This window comes from Lithobates pipiens, unplaced genomic scaffold (assembly GCF_037356315.1).
Source record: "Lithobates pipiens isolate NorthernLeopardFrog02 unplaced genomic scaffold, aLitPip1_a1.2 Scaffold_19, whole genome shotgun sequence".
NCBI lineage: Eukaryota > Metazoa > Chordata > Amphibia > Anura > Ranidae > Lithobates > Lithobates pipiens.
Genome location: NW_027507764.1, coordinates 493,383,060 through 493,403,491, shown reverse-complemented (window position 1 = coordinate 493,403,491; position 20,432 = coordinate 493,383,060).

The window sequence follows — 20,432 nt, the reverse complement described above, 5'->3', positions numbered from 1 at the left end:
AGGAAAAGGGCTATTGCAAGAGACCTGGGAGTCCTACCAACCACTCTGTTCCCTTGTCAGACAGTGATTCGGATCCAGAAGATCCAGGTGTGGGATTTGATTATGCTTTAGTACCTGCTCTAGTCAAGGCAGTGAAAGAAGCCCTGAAGTGGGAAGAGCCTGTTACTTCCCCTCCCAAACAAAGAAAGTTTTTCAAACAACTCAAAAAGGAGCGGCAATATTTTCCTTTCTTATCTGAATTGGGAGAAATCATTACTGAAGAGTGAAGCAAGATTGACAGGAAAGGTTCCATGCAGTCGAAAGTATTTAAGCTGTACCCCTTTAAAGAGGATGATGTAAAGCACCTTGAATCAGCTCCTTTGGTAGATGCAGCACTCATGCATTTAGTCAAATATGTAACTCTTCCCTTGGAAGACACGGTATCTTTCAAAGATCCGTTAGAGAGAAGAATTTATTCAGATCTGAAAAGAATTTATCTGACATGTAAACCAATTTTGGCATTGGCTGCAGTTTCGAAGGCTATTGAGTCCTGGGCCGATAATGTTGAAGCATTCTTGAGAGGTATCTCGGTGGATACGGCTAAAGACTCTCCTATTCAGGATATTAGAATGGAATCAGCCTTTCTTGGGGAGGCATCTATTGACATCACCCACCTGCTGTCCCGGGCAATGGTAGCAGCAGTCTCGGCACGCTGTTCTTTATGGCTCCGTCCTTGGTTGGCGGATCCAGCATCTAAGCAGGCCTGGTGCTGTATTCCCTTTGAGGGTACCTCCTTATTTGGTAATAAATTAGATAGCGCCATATCCCGGGCCACGGGTGGGAAGTCTGGTTTCCTCCCTCAAGACAGATGTCTGCAGAACCAAAAACATATTTTTCCAAGAAGGCAGACCTCGGATCGCGCTAGGGAAGCGCACAGTTATAGATCCGGCCAGGACTTCTCTAGATGATGGAGGTCCAGGGAGTCTTCCCTCAAGAAAACCTCAAAAGGGGGTTCCGCAGGTAACCAAGATTCTGCTAAATCTTTTTGAAATTGGGCCCGCTCAAACATGTCAGGTGGGGGCCCGCCTTCTTCACTACCGGCATGTTTGGGCGGCCTCAATTCGAGATTATTGGACCATCAAGACGGTTTCCTCTGGTCACAAGTGGACCTTCATCAACACTCCAAGGTTAAGGTTCGCCCCCACAACAATTCCAGGCTCAGAGGAAAAGAAACAGGTCCTACTGACCTACGTAAGTTGTTTGCTAGATCAAGGCGCAGTCGTACCCGTGCCGGAAGACGAATGTGGCGAGGGCATGTATTCCACTCTGTTTATGGTTCAGAAAAGAAACGGCGCATGGAGGCCGGTGATAGATTTGACCCACCTCAATTCCTTTATTCGCAAGGAAAAGTTCAAGATGGAATCACTTCTTACGATCCAGCAGTCTGTGCATCTGGGAGATTGGTTAATATCAATCGATTTGAAGGACGCATACTTCCACGTGCCAGTGGCAAGGGATTTTCAGCAGTTCCTCCGATTCACAGTTGGCGAGCAACACCTACAGTTTACTTGTCTCCCCTTTGGGTTAACAACATCTCCTCGGGTCTTCTCCAAGGTACTTCTAGCTGTAGTAGCTCTTCTCCGAGTCAAAGGCGTTCGTCTCCATCATTATTTGGACGATTTGCTCCTACTATCTCAGGACAGAGATCAGATCCCGGAGCACAAGAATTTAGTCTCCACTCTGCAGGGGTTTGGGTAGCTCCTGAACCTAGAGAAGAGCCATCTGGTTCCAACAAAAGTCATCGTGTTTCTAGGGGCTCAGTTCGATACATTAAAAGGCACTATCTCCCTGCCAGAGGAAAAGATCAGTGTGATCCGAGACAGGATTCACGCAGCTCGGGAGTCATCTCATCTTTCGGCTCTACAATGTCTGAAGGTGATCGTCACAATGACAGCCACCATTCCTATGGTGAAGTGGGCCCAGTGGCACACTCGTCCCTTCAGGAAAGGTTTTCTGCAACAGTGGGACACAACGCATACTCCTTACCCCAGTGATGAGGACGTCTCTCCTCTGGTGGCTTCAAGGGAAGAATATACGCAACCATCATTCGATAGTTCCCATTTCTTGGGTGATGGTAACTTCAGACGCCAGCAATCAAGGATGGGGCGCTAATTGCCTTTCAGAAGTAGCTCAAGAAAGGTGGTCATTCCCGTCGCTAGGGGTTGTCTCCAACATTCTGGAGTTAAGAGCAGCCTTTCAAGCGCTCTTAGCATTTCGCCATCTGGTGGCGGGGTCATCAGTAATGCTAAGGTTGGACAACACAACCGCGGTGGCCTATATAAGGAACCAAGGGGGGACTCGCAGTTGGTCCCTATTACGGGAAGTAGAACCAATAATGAATTGGGCTCAGAAGAATGTGGCCAACATTACTGCTGAATACATACCAGGGATCCAGAATGCTCAAGCAGACTTTCTGTCACGTGTCAGAATGGACAATAACGAGTGGTCCCTCCACAGGGATGTCTGCGATTGGCTTTTGACCCTGGGAGTATCTCCAGAGGTTGATCTGTTCGCTTCGCCGTGCAATCGCAAGATGCCCAAATACTACTCGAGGCATTCAGGACAGATGATCTCACGGACTGTTGGAAGTTTCAGAGAGCCTACGCCTTCCCTCCAGTTCCTGTGATCCTGCAGTTCCTTCGGAGGCTCATAGTGGAGAAGGTGGAGATCATTGCGGTAATCCCATTCTGGCCCAACAGGCCTTGGTTTCCTCTGCTGCTGCTCGTCAGCTATCAGGATCCAGTTCCCCTGCCTCTCAGGCCAGATCTACTATCCCAGTGCACGCTATTACACCCGTGCCTGTCCTGTCTACACCTCAGGGCGTGGTTCTTGAGAGGGGAAGGCTAGAAGCTCTAGGTTGCCCAGAAGAAGCGATTCCAACCGTTCTTAGTGCCAGGTGGAAGAGTACGAATAAAGTATACGAACGCTTATATGTGCCAGGTTTATGATCCACATGTCTTCCATGTCAAATTCATATAATTTACCGGCAATACAAGATATATTGGCTTTCCTTCAATCAGGGCTGGACTTATCTTTGGCAGTTAGCTCTTTAAGAGTGCAAGTTTCAGCCAATTTTGGCCTTCACAGGAGTTTCGTAGGCAAATCATACTTTAAAACGACAATTCTTTAAAGGAGCAATCAGGCTTAGGCCTCAGAAAAGGTCCAGGTTCCCCAAATGGGACCTTCCTTTAGTACTGGACTTTCTTTCTAATTTTGGAAGAAATTTGGACGATCCTTTGTCTTTAGGAGATCTCACTATCAAGACTGTGTTTTTGGTGGCAATAACCTCAGCCAAAAGAGTGTCGGAGATTAGGAATCTTGGGTCAGTGGAACCATTTCTAACCCTTTTCCCGGTCAGAGTCGTTTTGATCCCTATGCTAGGATCGAATCCAAAAGTTACGTCAATATTTCATGAAAATCAGGAAATTGTTCTACCTATGTTTAGAATGTCAGACAACCAAGAGGTTCATCCTTTGGATGTTGGTCGCACGTTGAAGCAATATTTGGATGCCACAGCCTCATTCAGACGAACAGATTTTCTTTTTGTTCTTCTCCACGGCAAAAATAAAGGGATGCGAGTCTCAATTAGATCAATCTCATCTTGGATTGTCCATGCAATTCAAAGGGCATACAAGGCAAAGGGCTTGGTTCCTCCTGAGGCAGTGATGGCTCATTCGACTCTGGGTATCTCAACCTCATGGGCAGCAGCTCGGCATGTCACAAAGTTATCTGTAGAGCGGCTTCCTGGTCTTCAATTAATACTTTTGTTTCTCATTATTGTGTAGAGCCAGCTGCGCTTTCTTCTGTTAATTTTGGTTTGCAAGTATTGTCAGTAGACAATGTAAAATAAAATTTTGGTTTCTTTACTCAACATTTTAGCCCACCTAGGTGTGTTTGGCGAGTTATTTCCCACACATATGTTGCCATTGAGCCTGTCAGGAAACTTGAAAATTGATATCAGATACTTACCGTAATTTTTCTTTCCTGATAGGCTCCATGGCAGCAGGAGTTCCCTCCCAAATGTTGGAGTAGGCTAGTTATGGAACACGGATAGCAGCATGGAGCAAAGATTTATGGGAGAGGGGTCCTATTGGGTAGTTATGGAGGCGGGGCTAACCCACACGTATGCTGCCATGGAGCCTATCAGGAAAGGAAAATTACGGTAAGTATCTGATATAAATTTTCCATTTTCTTTTACACAAAGTTGTCCATTTATAAGATATTTCTAGCACATAGCATGTATAAAGCAAAAAGGCATTCTACGAGCATAAATTAGACATCTCATTTAATTTCTACCTATCACACTTTTGAAGGTCCTTGAGCACCAGGATAGTGGAATTACTCACAAAATGACCTCATTTTGGAAAGCAAACACCCCAACGTATATTCTATAAGGCATGGGCTGCAAATAGGTACATGGGTACTCTGATGGGCTGCAGATAGGTACTCGGGTACTCTGATGGGCTGGTGACAGGTACTCGGGTACTCTGATGGCCTGGTGACAGGTACTAAGGTACTCTGATGGCCTGGTGACAGGTACTCAGGTACTCTGATGGCCTGGTGACAGGTACTCAGGTACTCTGATGGCCTGGTGACAGGTACTCAGGTACTCTGATGGCCTGGGGACAGGTACTCGGGTACTCTGATGGCCTGGTGACAGGTACTCGGGTACTCTGATGGCCTGGTGACTGGTATTCGGGTACTCTAAAGGGCGGTGACAGGTACTCAGGTACTCATATGGACTGTGACAGGTACTCAGATGAACTGGGACAGGTACTCAGATGAACTGGGACAGGTACTCAGATGGACTGTGACAGGTACTCGAGTATTCATATGGACTGTGACAGGTACTCAGATGGACTGTGACAGGTACTTGGGTACTCAGATGGACTGTGACAGGTACTTGGGTACTCATATGGACTGTGACAGGTACTCAGATGGACAGTGACAGGTACTGGGGTACTCTTATGGACTGTGACAGGTACTCTGATGGACTGTGAGGGACAGGTACTATGAAGGGTGGTGACAGGTCCTCTTTATTGGGGGAGGGGCTATCAGTGTGATTGGTGTGTACTGTAAGCGGTAAAGGGATGTTACCGCAATCTCCTTCTCACACATGATCGGTGTGTGAGGAGGAGAACCTCGTTACCACAGTTTGTTGACATTTTACGTGGGTAAACAGCCAGCCAATGGCTGTTTACTAGGGTCGGTGACGAGCAGTATTCCCGGGAACATGCCACCACCGACGTGCACGCATGCGCCATGCACAGTGGGGGTGGAACCATCTGTGATCGGCCGTGACTTCATCATGGGTATGGGTGTTCACCCCCATCGGTAGCGAGTGGTGTCTCTGTGACACGCCGCCACCGAAGGAACAGGGATGCGCGTGCATGATCTCGCGCATTCCCTGTTTAAATGGGAGGATGTCATATGACGCTCCCACAGCGAGAACTGTGCCCCAGGCCGTCATTTGACAGCTGGCGGTTGGCAAGCAGTTAAAGAAATGTAATCAAAAATGCATTCTCTGCACCAAAAAACAAAACAAAAATCAAATTAAACCAAAATGTAATTATAAATTGTAGTGCTGATAATCCCCAGCCCAGTGGCATTGTTAGGGGTGATTTTGCTACATTAGCCATGGTCCGCCATGATGATGTGGTGAGTGGGGTGGCTATTGTGTTGGTAGAGGTGGTGGAGGGTGGTCAAATTCGCAGAGGTGCATTTTAGGGGTGATTTTTCCCTTCTTCCCCTTGTTCAGGACCTTAAAGTGGTTGTAAACCCTTACAAACCACTTTGACCTACAGGTAAGCCTAGATTAAGGCTTACCTGTAGGTCCAAGCAATATCTCCTAAACCTATATGGGCACCGCTGTCTGTAGACAGCGGCGCGCAGGAGCACTGAGCGTGGCATTTCCAAGAATGGAGCTGCCGCGCGTGTCGACTCCCGTGCGCATGCGCGGGAGTGACGTAATCGCGGCTTCGCCGAATGACAGCGGCGGAGCTGTGAGACCCCACCAACAAGATGGATGCGGCGGACTACAGGGGACAGCGGCGACTTCGCTGGCTCCTGTGTCAGGTAAGTGACACATAATGGGCTACTATGCGATGCATAGTAGTCCATTATGCTTTGCCTTTGCAGGGAATGAAAGAGGAAGTAAACTCATCAGGGTTTACTTCCTCTTTAAGGATGATTGTTTGCACATAATGCACTGGTCCTCCTCCATCTCTTTTAATTTATTGCCTGTCATGCAGCCAAAGGCCTCCTAGGGATCAGGGGCTATGCTAATCACACTTGTTGCATGCCGTAAAAATGCAGCTGTGGCCTCATCCAGGTTTTTGGACTTCCTGGCCCTTTTTGTTGAAGGATGGAGGTTAGGAACCTGGCATTCAGTCAGGCTGCTTGGCACAGCCTCCTCTTGGCTTTGGCTGAGACTTTCCTGTGTATGGAAATGGTACATAAATAGTTTTAATATTTTTGTTCATCGATCACACACAATTTAGAGCTCACGACTGTTGCAAATTGAATGTTAACTTATAGAAAAGACGATCATTCTAACCCCAGCATTTTTCAATCTTATCCCAATCATTTTTGGCCACTACTGTCAATTGATATGTAAACCACTTTGTTAAAGCAGAAATTTGTGATCAATAACATTTAGTTAACATCATTAAATTTTTGCCCACAAATATGTTCAACAATGCTATACCTGGGTCAAGCTGGGCTCCTCCACATCTTCTTCCTGTGTCAAAGGCCCAGAGTGGACCTCAGTAGCCTCAGCTGATGTGGAAGGAAGTGTTGAGAGCTTCCTGAGTTTGGTCTGGTCTTACAAAAAATGCAGGCAGTTGTAGTACCACAGCCTGGGGACATATATGTCATCTGCTGATGCTCTGGATCTCTAGGAATCCTGGACCTTCTTGAGCTCCCTATTATATGTGCTCCGCAGGCTACCAATTTTGGCCTTCAAGGCTTCACCAATTCCAACAGTTTCTCCATCGCTGCCTTCCTCTTAATTTTGTTGGAATAATCTTTGCAATTAGCTTGCCATAGACATGCCAGCCCCCGGTATTGTTGGATAAAGTCAGGGAGGAAGTCAGGGGCGGCAAATGTATCCACCATTGTATCTGCATGACACAACAAGACAAACCCTAATGTCAGACTCATCTCTCATAATCTGGTCGCATTATAGGCCTCAATCTATAAGCAATATAGGCCACTAACCACTGATGCCCCAATTTACAATTGTACCTTTGTTTGAATGCCCCTTTGTGCGATAACATTCTCCACTCACAGATCGTTACTATGGCCCTTATAGTGACCGCTTGTTTTGGCTTTATATGCACTGCTCATGCATCAAACTCCGTCCCTGTCCTTCTTTCTAGTGTATTCCCCGACTCTTCTCCTTCGGGGCAGTGGGAGAGCACATGGCAGAGAGACAGCAGGTGTATGCTGATAGCAGCAATGAGGAAATCCCAGAGCAAGGCAGTTCCCAATCCAGGAGGATATATAAGGCCTCAAATATGTCCTTTGAAGAAATGGTGGAGATGGTGGACATCTTAAAGAGGATAGACTATGATGGGAGTCATGGACTGTACAGAAACCCAAATATCAGAAAGGCCAAGATCATGGCTAAAGTTGGGGTACAATGATCCAAGGATCAATTGAGAAAATGCTGGGCAGATATTAAATTGAGGGAGCGAGATCAGTATAGAAAGATCAGGAAAGTGCTGCAAAAAATTAAGTATTTGTCGTGTATATAATAAGTTCATTAGATTGTTGTCTAGATTTGTTTGCAACTATAATGAAATGTCCACTTTATTCAGTGTCGGGAGAGGACACTCAGCAGCTGTTTATGCATCTGGATGCAGGAGCACTAGTGTGGGACAACATAACACCCTTGTGTAGGTGTCAGTGGGTCAATTTTCACTTTGCAAGGACAGGCAGGTGAGGGTAGTATCCAGGTTGCCTATGAGTCGTAATAGATTGGTTGATGACTCCAGGATCGTCAAAATCTAACTTGCACTGTTCTCATACCTAATGGCAGAGATGAAACATTGTGCAGATATCTGGGTACTATCCTATCAGACTCTACTGTGTTACACCCTGGAATCCATCTTGTTCTGATGGTTTGAGTCTCGACAGCCTCAGATGACTGTTACTGATGAGTGCTGGAGAAAGGAAGGTGTTATGGGAAAAGGCAACAATGCTGGCAGAGGAGGGGGTCGTGTCCAATGTATGCCGGGGTAGTGTCCCAACTGGCCATAAACAAAGTTAAAAATACTTGAGACCCGAGACCAGGGTACTGGTTCTGGTATCACATGTCTAATGATGCATCGTTTTCAGCATCAGGTTAAATGGTACTCAGCTGGGTAAACTACCTTGGGGAGTCTACTGTACATCTCCTCTTGCCCTTGGCATGGATATAGCAGGAACACTGGGTTGTTCCCCGATCACCCCATAAAAAAAGTTTTATCGCAAACCTGACATCCCCTTACACCTACTGAAACTTCTGTTGGGATTTGGGGAGGAGTTAAAAGTTGGGTAGTTTGGGCAGCAGAATTTAGATAGTGCCAACAGTCTGTGCAGGGCGTGAATAGAAGGTCCCTGCTCAAGGGGTTCATGATCTAAGGAGAGGAGGGTGGTACAAAAATAATAGCTGCTGGGAATTATCTGATATGGAGCTGGCTGAGGTAACATTTTAGGTGGGGGCTGGGCAGGCTTCCCGTAATAAAAGTTTTTTTTAAGGATCACCTAGGTGTGAAAAGCGTAGGGCCTGGCTGGACATATTGGGATGGGGGGGAGTTCCAGAGGTTTGGGAATTGGGAGCAGTCCTGAGCTTGAGCATGGGATGAGGTAACAAGGGAGCTGGAAATCAGGATGTCTAATGCCGCGTACACATGATCAAACAAGCGGGTGGAAAAGTCCGGCAAACTGAAGTCCGCTGGACAATCGCCCCCTGTGTAGCCTCCGGCATACTTTTTTGACCCGAAAGTATGGCGGACTTAGAAAGTAGTTTTGCACTCCAATCTTCCCGCCGAACTCGCATTTCGGTGGACAATCCGGCCGTGTGTGTGCCAGTCCGCCGTACTTTTGAAATGAGCGGACTTTTCCCGCCCAGAGAAAAGTCCGCTCATTTCGAGCGGGTCTCCAGGTAGGCGGGGCCCGCGAAGGAGACGTCGCTTGCCCCGCCACCTGGTATGGACTTAAAGGGGAACCCCAACGCCGAAAAAAATCGGAGTGGGGGTCTCCCCAGGTCCACATCAGACCCTTGTACGAGCACGCTACCCGGACGGCCAGGAAAGGGGGGACGAGCAAGCGGCCCCCCCTGAGCCATACCAGGTCGCGTGCCCTCAACATAGAGGGTGCCTTGGGGGAGGGGGGGCACGTGCCCCCCCACCCCAAAGCACCTTGTCCCCATGTTGATGAGGACAAGGGCCTCTTCCCGACAACCCTGGCCGTTGGTTGTCGGGGTCTGCGGGCGAGGGGCTTATCGGAATCCGGGAGCCCCCTTTAATAAGGGGGCCCCTGGATCCCGGCCCCCCACCCTATGTGAATGAGTATGGGGTACAATGTACCCCTACCCATTCACCTGTAAAACGGACTCGCCCACGCACGCGGAGGAAAGTCCGCTCATTTCGAGCGGGTCTCCAGGTAGGCGGGGCCAGCGACGTCTCCTTCGCGGGCCCCGCCTACCTGGAGACCCGCTCGAAATGAGCGGACTCGCTACTTTTGAAATGAACGGACTCGCCCACGCACGCGGAGGAAAGTCCGCTCATTTCGAGCGGGTCTCCAGGTAGGCGGGGCCCGCGAAGGAGACGTCGCTGGCCCCGCCTACCTGGAGACCCGCTCGAAATGAGCGGACTTTCCTCCGCGTGCGTGGGCGAGTCCGTTCATTTCAAAAGTAGCGCGGATAGTACGGCGGACTTAGTACGCCATATTAGTCTGCTGAAAATGTGCCGTGTGTGAGCAAGTAGCCCGTTCGGAAAGTCTGACGGACAGTCTGGCGGGAAGTCCGCCAGACTAAGTCCGTCGGATAGTCGGCTACGTGTGTACGCGGCATTAGGAGGAGTGAAGTGGACGATTTGGGTGATCTCAAGATCAAAAGAGGTCAATCCAAATATCTCAAACTAAGGTTTCTTAGTGGGAAAAGTTCATTCAGGTACAGTCTTAGGGCCACAGCTTTAGTAAACTTCACCCTGTTGCTGTCCTGATGTGGATAACTATTAAGAGACCGATATAAAGTATTGTTCGCATTTAAAACAGGACCCTAGAACTATATTTTTCTTTTTGTTGTTTTGGGAAAAAGCTTCTAAAAAACATTTTTGAGCAATAAAGTGCAGTCGGGTTTGACCAAATTCTAAAAGTTTTTTGGCAACCATTGTTTTATTCTCTCCTTTTTTTTTATTTATTTTTTGTACCCGACTTGTAAATTTTTAGTGACAGTGATCCTGTTCACCTGTTGATCACTAATATGGGAGAGGCGTTATCTATTTTTTATTTTTTTTTCCTCTTTATTTTTTTATTTTTTGCTAACAGCGGCAATGTACTATTTTTCAAGGCACTTTATAATAATCTTTCAGGACAGTTATATATTGTTCATTTGTTTTTATGAATGCAGATTCAGTGCTCTTTGACATAAAGTGAAATGTGTGTGGCTAAACGGTCTGGGTTGAAGCAGCATTAAACCTGTATGTTTTTTTTTTTTTTTTTTTTTGCTTATTTTATTTTTTTCTCTTCTTTCTCTTTCCTACCTTCTTTGTTTCATATTCTTATCTTTAATTATTTTAAGTGATGGTGCCAGCCCATTAGCTGATAATGTTCTTCTATATCTTTGAAAGTAAATCTATTAATCTTCTGGAACTTTTGCTTGAATATCAGAGATGAGCTGTGAATTGTAAGGCTTTACCATTTCTGCCTGACTCCGTTTTTAAGAGTCCAATGGGTCCTATAGAATCCCTGAACATACAGGACTTATGTCTTAATATAATTCTACCTCCACTAGGCTGCCTACTGCTTTAACCTGAGCCCCATGAGCAGATGTGATGAACCCAGGGACCTGGCAATAGAAGGCAGTAATGGTGTTATCCCTACCATCAAGGGCCATGGATGATACTGGCTGTTGCTCGGACTCTGTACCCTGTGGAGATCCCACATTACACCCCTTATAAGTATTTAGCCTTAATGGCCACACCGCTGCTCCTGTCTGGCATTCCTCCAATAACTGTACACTGACGTTCTCCTTTCTTTTTTTATATTCATGCCTGTCTGGAGGCCCGCCCGACCACCACCTGAAGAAGCAACGACAACCAAGTCATCTCTTGAGACAAATGTGCAACGAATAAGACTCTCTTGAACTTTCCCTCACCATGCTGAAAAGTGCCGTCTCGTGGCCTGATCCAATCAGTGCAATCATTGCACCGTATTATCAAGTTACTAGATATGCCAGTGTTGGAGTTCTGCTCTCCCAAGGCAATGAAACATTGCAGTACAGGCACTCATGATTCGGATGTGAAGTCTCAAAGGCACCAGGATTCCTTTGCTTTCTCAAGTCTACCTTGATGGGTTCCAGCCTGTTCAAAAAAGGATGTGTGTGTATATATGTAGGTATATGTTTTTTTATAGGAAGATGATAGATTATATATAGATATATAGAGAGATATAGATATAGATATAGTATATTTTGTGATCTCATGATGAGGTAGGGGCCCAGCTTACCTTTTAAAAAAATGTTTTCCTGTCTCGTGGGAACTATTGAATGTCTTCAGGTGTTAATTGAATTACTGGTTTTGTAAAGAGCCTTTACAGACGTGGAGGCTCCATCTCACCAGGGGCCGTTGACATGCTAATGTCAGAACTGGTTGGGCTGGGGATCAAAGGGGGTTGTTTATTAACTCATATGCCCCATACACACGGTCGGACATTCCAATCACAAAATCTTTTGGATTTTTTCCAATGGATATTGGCTGAAAATTGTGTTGCATACACACGGTCGCACAAAGTTGCTGGAAAATCCGATCGTTCTGAATGAGGTGACGTCAAACACGTACGTAGGGACTATAAACGGGCCAATAGCTTTTGTCTCTTAGTTTATTCTGAGCATGTGTGGCACTTTGTCCATCGTAATTGTCTACACATGATCGGAATTTATGCGTTCGGATTTTGTTGTCGGAAAATGTTAGATCTTGCCCTCAAACTTTGTGCGTTGGAAAATCTGATGGAAAAAGTCTGATGGAGCACACACGGTCGGATTTTCCAACAACATGATCCGTTCACACATTTTCCTTTGTAAAATCCGACTGTGTGTATGGGGCGATAGACCTAGAGGCACCGGAAGTTTAAAACCCGATCATGAACATTTAGGAGGCTTCAGAGGTAGCCAATCAGAATTTTGGGCAACTCTGAACCAATGAACATTTAGGTGGCTTTAGAGGTAGCCAATCAGAATTTGATGCAACTATGAACCAATGAACGTGTTTCATTGGTAGGAATGGGTTATTCTAACAACATAAAAACCAAAGCCTAGAGATGCTAAAGCTCTCTTAACCTCATGGTCTGGACACAGTATCGCCACACGTAAGAATGAGTATTCTCTTATCTCTCTTTACTTTTTCCCTAACCTTTTCTATCATAGGATTTTGCCTTAATATATTATTAATCTCTTGATAGCATGTGTATGATCATTATAACAATATTTTGTATCATTGGAAACATTGTTGTTTTAAGGTTGTATCATTTATGTTATAGTTGTTAACCTCGGATTAATACAAGATTGTTATCCTTTTTACACAGGTATCATTCATTCTTAATTTTTATGCGTTGATTCATATAGATAATGGTTTGAATCACTTATGTTATGCATCATTGAGCATATAAGTGAGGTAGGTAAACATAGCTTTGTCATAGTGTGGTGGGCAATCTGAAACGAACTGATCCTGGGGGAGAACTGACTAACTGACATCACCAGTGACACTAATGCAGTGATTAATGCTATTAATATACGCTGTCACTGTACTAATGACACTGGCTGAGAAGAGGTTAACATTTGGGGGAAATCAAGGGGTTATCTGTGTGCCTAACAATGTTTACTGTGTATATAATTGAGACTAGACTGCCAAAGGCACCACATCCTATTAGTATTATCAAAATTAAAGAAGGAAAAAAAATGGACTTTTAGGTACCAACACAATACAAAATTGTATATAAAAATTATACATTTTATTAGTGGAATATTTTGACACACAGTTTACATAACAGACCTCCCTTAAATGCCACTCATGACACCGACTCATAATCATACAAAATCCATATAGAAAGTGCCTAGTTCCCAATTACTAGATAGGTGTCCACAGGGCTGGTGCAAGGATTTTTGACACCCTAGGCGAAACCTTATTGTGCCGCCCCATTGGCTCTGCCCCTGACCCCACCCCTTTGTCCTTGCCCTGACTCTTTTAATGACTGCTCAAAAACTTAAATTAAAAATACCTTCAAAGTTGCTGCTCTCTCCACAAACCAAACTTCTGCAATCTGCACTCCCAGCACCCTGTCATCCTTGCTCCCAGCAATCTGAACTCCCAGGACCCTGCCATTCCTGCTCCCAGCAATCTGCTCCCAGCGATCCGCACTCCCAGAACCCTGCAATCCCTGCTCCCAGCAATCTGCACTCCCAGCACCCTGCCATTCCTGCTCCCAGCAATCTGCACTCCCAGCACCCTGCCATTCCTGCTCCCAGCAATCTGCACTCCCAGCACCCTGCCATTCCTGCTCCCAGCAATCTGCTCCCAAAAATCTGCACTCCCAGCACCCTGCCATTCCTGCTCCCAGCAATCTGAACTCCCAGGACCCTGCCATTCCTGCTCCCAGCAATCTGAACTCCCAGGACCCTGCCATTCCTGCTCCCAGCAATCTGAACTCCCAGGACCCTGCCATTCCTGCTCCCAGCAATCTGAACTCCCAGGACCCTGCCATTCCTGCTCCCAGCAATCTGAACTCCCAGGACCCTGCCATTCCTGCTCCCAACAATCTGCACTCCCAGCACCCTGCCATTCCTGCTCCCAGCAATCTGCTCCCAAAAATCTGCACTCCCAGCACCCTCCCATTCCTGCTCCCAGCAATCTGAACTCCCAGGACCCTGCCATTCCTGCTCCCAGCAATCCGAACTCCCAGGACCCTGCCATTCCTGCTCCCAGCAATCCGCACTCCCAGAACCCTGCCATTCCTGCTCCCAGCAATCCGCACTCCCAGAACCCTGCCATTCCTGCTCCCAGCAATCCACACTCCCAGAACCCTGCCATTCCTGCTCCCAGCAATCCACACTCCCAGAACCCTGCCATCCCTGCTCCCAGCAATCCGCATTTCCAGAACCCTGCCATCCCTGCTCCCAGCAATCTGCACTCCCAGCACCCTGCCATCCCTGCTCCCAGCAATCTGCACTCCCAGCACCCTGCCATCCCTGCTCCCAGCAATCTGCACTCCCAGCACCCTGCCATCCCTGCTCCCAGCAATCTGCACTCCCAGCACCCTGCCATCCCTGCTCCCAGCAATCTGCTCCCAGCACCCTGCCATCCCTGCTCCCAGCAATCTGCTCCCAGCAATCTGCTCCCAGCAATCTGCACTCCCAGCACCCTGCAATCCCTGCTCCCAGCAATCTGCACTCCCAGCACCCTGCCATCCCTGCTCCCAGCAATCTGCTCCCAGCAATCTGCACTCCCAGCACCCTGCAATCCCTGCTCCCAGCAATCTGCACTCCCAGCACCCTGCAATCCCTGCTCCCAGCAATCTGCACTCCCAGCACCCTGCAATCCCTGCTCCCAGCAATCTGTACTCCCAGCACCCTGCCAATCCTTAGCCTAGCCTACCCCTGCAAACTTTGGTCAGCATGCTGAGGGGTGGACGGTCCCCAATTGTGCATAGAGCAGAGCAGGAGGAATTATCACTGATCTCCCATCTCCAACCTCCCTTCCAGGCTGGCTGAGTCACACACACAAGGCTGATTAGGAGTTACAATGCACACTCACCCCTGGAGCTGAAAAAAAGAACAGGTAGAATTTGTTTGCCTCCATGTCGCTCTTTGACCCAGAAGGACTGCACCACCATCCCTGAGGTTGGCTGCTCTGCCCCCTTCCCCCCCCCAGTGACAGATGGGATCAACCCTGTGCTGGTCACGCCCCCTCACAAGTCCCGACCACTGACCAGTGACAATGAAGGAGGTTCTCTGCATGAATCAGAGCCCTGAGCCGCCGAACAGCTGGGGGAGCCGGGGGAGGGATCTGTGAGTGTACTGCATGCGATAGTTCCCTCCCTGCGCCCCTGCATTATTCCTCCCTCTCCTCCTCCGGACCTGCGATACACTAGTGCAGGCTCCCGATGTGACATCCACTGGGGATGAGAAGGTGACAGGCCGTGGCAGCGCCCTAGGCGGCAGTGCGCCCTAGGCGGCTGCCTGGTTCGCCTAGTGGTAGCGCCGGCCCTGGGTGTCCATCATGGGCAGACAGTTGCTCAAATCCTCAATATGTTTATGGAATAGCCCACTTCTTCAGGAGGTAACAAACAAATTAAGGTACAAGAAAAAAAGGAAAAAAATGTACAGTGCCTTAAATAAGTATTCATACCCCTTGAACTTTTCCACATTTTGTCATGTCACAACCAAAAACTTAAATATATTTTATTGGAATTTTATGTGATAAACCAACACAAAGTTGCACATAATTGTGCAGTGGAAGAATGGAAGAAAAATGATAAATGGTTCTCAAAATGTCTTACAAATAAATATGTGAAAAGTGTGGTGTGCATTTGTATTCACACCCCTGGAGCCAATACTTTGTAAAGCTGTATTTGGCTGCAATTACAGCTGCAATTCTTTTTGGATATTCCAGCTTTGCACATCCAGAAAGTGACATTTTTGCTCATTCTTCTTTGCAAAATAGCTCTGTCAGATTGTATGGAGAGCATCTGTGAACAGCAATTGTCAAGTCTTTCCACAGATTCTCAAATGGATTTAGGTCTGGACTTTGATTAGGCCATTTTAACACATGAATATGCTTTGATCTAAACCATTCCATTGTAGCTCCGGCTGTATGTTTAGGGTCATTGTTCTACTGGAAGGTGAACCTCCACCCCAGTCTCAAGTCTTTTGCAGACTCTAACAGGTTTTCTTTTAAGATTGCCCTGTATTTGGCTCCATCTATCTTCCCATCAACTTTGACCAGCTTCCCTGTCCCTGCTGAAGAAAAGCTTCCCCACAACATGATGCTGCCACCACCATGTTTCACAGTGGGGATGGTGTGTTCAAGATGATGCGCAGTCTTAGTTTTCCACCACACATAGCATTTTGCATTTAGGCCAAAAAGTTTAATTTTGGTCTCATCTGACCAGAGCATCTTCTTCCACATGTTTGCTGTGTCCCCCACATGGCTTCTCACAAACTGCAAACAGGACTTCCTATGGCTTCATTTCAACATTGGCTTTCTTCTTGCTACTTTTCCAAAAAGGCCAGATTAGTGGAGTGCACAACTAATAGTTGACCTGTGGACAGATTCTCCCACCTGAGCTGTGGATCTCTGAAACTCCTCCAGAGTTACCATGGGCCTCTTGGCTGCTGCTCTGATTATTGCTCTCCTTCCCCGGCCTGTCAGATTAGGTGAATGGCCATGTCTTGGTAGGTTGGCAGTTGTGCCATACGCTTTCCATTTTTGGATGATGGATGATGTTCAAAGTGTGAGATATTTTTATAACCTAAACCTGCTTTAAACTTATCCACAACATTATCCCTGACCTGTCTGGTGTGGTCATTGGCCTTCATGATACTGTTTGTTCACTGAGGTTCTCTAACAAACCTCTGAGGGCTTCACAGAACAGCCGTATTTATACTGAGATTAAATGACACACAGGAGGACTCTATTTACTAGGAGACTTCTGAAGGCATTTGGTTCCATTAGATTTTAGTTAGGGGTATAAGAGTAAAGGGGGCTAAATACAAATGCATGCCACACTTTTCACATATTTATTTGTAAAAAATGTTGAAAAATATTTATAATTTTTCTTCCACTTCACAATTATGTGTCACTTTGTGTTGGTATATGACATAAAGTCCCAATAAAATACATTTACGTTTTTGATTGTAACATGACAAAATGTGGAACATTTCAAGGGGTATGAATACTTTTTCAAGACACTGTATACTTGTATGAGATAGAAATACAAATAACACTCACCGAGTCATAAAGGTCTGGCACAAGCCAAAGGAAGGCACAGACATCTGGTTAGATGCATTTGTCCAAACACCCAGGGGCAGGCATGGGATAAAACAAAGTGGCAATCCAAATCACCTGTGAAAAAATAGAACAGACTTCTAACATTAACCCATTGCATCCAAAAAAATTATATATATATATATATATATATATATATATATATATATATATATATATATATATACACACACACACACACACACACAGTATCTAACAAAAGTGAGTACACCCCTCACATTTTTGTAAATATTATATTATATCTTTTCATGTGACAACACCGAAGAAATTATACTTTGCTACAACGTAAAGTAGTGAGTGTACAGCTTGTATAACAGTGTAAATTTGCTGTCCCCTCAAAATAACTCAACACACAGCCATTAATATCTAAACTGATGGCAACAAAAGTGAGTACACCCCTAAGTGAAAATGTCCAAATTGGACCTAAAGTGTCAATATTTTGTGTGGCTGCCATTATTTTCCAACACTGCCTTAACCCTCTTGGGCATGGAGTTCACTAGATCTTCAAAGGTTGCCAGTGGAGTCCTCTTCCACTCCTCTATGACAATATCACAGAGCTGGTGGGTGTTAGAGACCTTGCACTCCTCCACCTTCTGTTTGAGGATGCCCCACAGATGCTCGATAGGGTTTAGGTCCGGAGACATGCTTGGCCAGTCCATCACCTTTACCCTCAGCTTCTTTAGCAAGACAGTGGTCATCGTGGAGATGTGTTTTGGGTCGTTATCATGTTGGAATACTGCCCCACAGCCCAGTCTCCTAAAGGGAGGGGATCATGCTCTGCTTCAGTATGTCACAGTACATGTTGGCATTCATGGCTCCCTCAATGATCTGTAGCTCCCCAGTGCAGGGGCGGATCCAGGGGGGGGGCAACAGGTCAATTGCCCCCCCCGAAATAGTAGCAGTGACATGTCATTGTCACATTCTCCCTTGCGCTGCCTCCGCTGCCCGAGTCTCTCTCACATAACCTGATCAGCGGCGCAGAGAGAGAGAGACTCTACTTGTCATTACGCCCAGCACTGACCTGGATGAGGAACAGCGGTGGGTGGAGCCTCTCTCCTGCACTCGTTGCTAACGCCTGGGCCGCCTGGCGTCTAGCAACGAGTGACGTCAGTCTGAGTGAGTCACGTGGGAGGGAGTCTCACTCTCAGACTGAGCCAACTTGACGGAGGAGGAGCTGCTGGAGAACAGGTCAGGCAGCTGGGGAGAGGATAGTCAACGCTCTGATTCCCCAGAAAAAGGCTGATGTGCTAGTGTGCTGCCAGTGGTGAACATCGCATGTGCAGTTCCACAATTGGCTGAGTACAACCCCATCAGGTGGCAGCTTTATAATCCATGTCTGGCCCCCATGCGGACATACTACCAGCTGTCGCTGCCACAGGATCCACAGAGCAGCGGCGCTGATACTGACAGGCTAGGTGAAGGGATATAACCTTCAGCTGCAGGGGGATTTCCTCCCCCTCCCTTTCCTCTTCACACAGACACTGCCTTTCGTCTGCTCTCTTCCTTTGCTCATTGGCCCTGGCCAGAGCCAATGAGAGGGAGGTGTCCAAGCAGGAGAGGATCATGGAATATGTAGTCCCAAGTACCAGTGGAAAAATGGTGCTTGCCTAAGAATTGATTGTAGCCCGCAGCATGCACAGGGGGAGGGGAGAGAACACCAGGAGGCTGCAAAGGACATTGAGGGAGATGAGAAGGGATCATGAGGCGGTGAGTACGAGTTGGAGGGAGCCTGAGAGGGAAGAATTATTTCCCCTTTCCCTGCTGGTAAGACACTGCAGCTGAGCAAGGTGATGACCCTTTTCTGGAAGCAGCAACATGGTCAGCCACAGGTTACTAGTCACAGACCCCCTGATCTGCTGTGTGGGGCAGCAATACAAATGTAGCAGCCCATGTATTGTGGGAACCGCCCCCCAAATCCCTGCTGCTGCCATCCATCCATGCACATTATGAATGTCATGTGACAAATCGCAAAATACATGTGTGCCATTATGTATGATTATTTCTTGTGATACTGCGCTGCGTTACTTTGACTGGCTGATAATTGCATGGTTGTGCAACGCTGTACCGAAAATAAAATTTATGTCCTTTTTTCCCCACAAATAGAGCTTTCTTTTGGTGGCATTTGATAATCTCTGCGTTTTTAATTTTTTGCAATATAAACAGAAAAAGAGCAAGGATTTTGGCAGTGCCCCTCCCGAGACTTGACTCTGGATCCGCCTTTGCCCCAGTGTCAGCAGCACTCGTGCAGCCCCAGACCATGACACTCCCACCACCATGCTTGACTGTAGGCAAGACACACTTGTCTTTGTACTCTTCACCTGGTTGCCGCCACAACGCTTGACACCATCTGAACCAGATAAGTCTATCTTGTTCTGATCAGACCACAGGACATGGTTCCAGTAATTCATGTCCTTCGGCTGCTTGTTTTCAGCAAACTGTTTGCAGGTTTTCTTGTGCATCAGCTTTAGAAGAGGCTTCCTTCTGGAACAACAGCCATGCAGACCAATGTGATGCAGTGTGCGGCGTATGGTCTCAGCACTGACAGGATGACCCACCACCCCTTCAACCTCTGCAGCAATGCTGGCAGCACTTATACATCTATTTCCCAAAGACAACCTCTGGATATGATGCTGAGCACGTGCACTCAACTTCTTTGGTCGACCATGGCGAGGCCTGTTCTGAGTGGAACCTGTCCTGTTAAACAGCTGTATGGTCTTGATCACTGTGCTGCAGCTCAGGTTCAGGGTCTTGGCAATCTTCTTATAGCCTAGGCCATCTTTATGTAGAGCAACATATATTTTTTTCAGATCCTCAGAGAGTTCTTTGCCATGAGGTGCCATGTTGAACTTCCAGGGACCAGTATGAGAGAGTGAGAGCGATAACACCAAATTTAACACACCTGTGCCCCATTCACACCTGGGACCTTGTATTACTAATGAGTCACATGACACCAGGGAGGGAAAATGGCTAATTGGGCTTAATTTGGACATTTTTACTTAGTGGTGCACTCACTTTTGTTGCCAGAGGTTTAGACATTAATGGCTGTGTGTTGAGTTATTTTGAGGAGACACCAAATTGACACTGTTATACAAGCTGTACATTCACTACTTTACATTGTAGCAAAGTGTG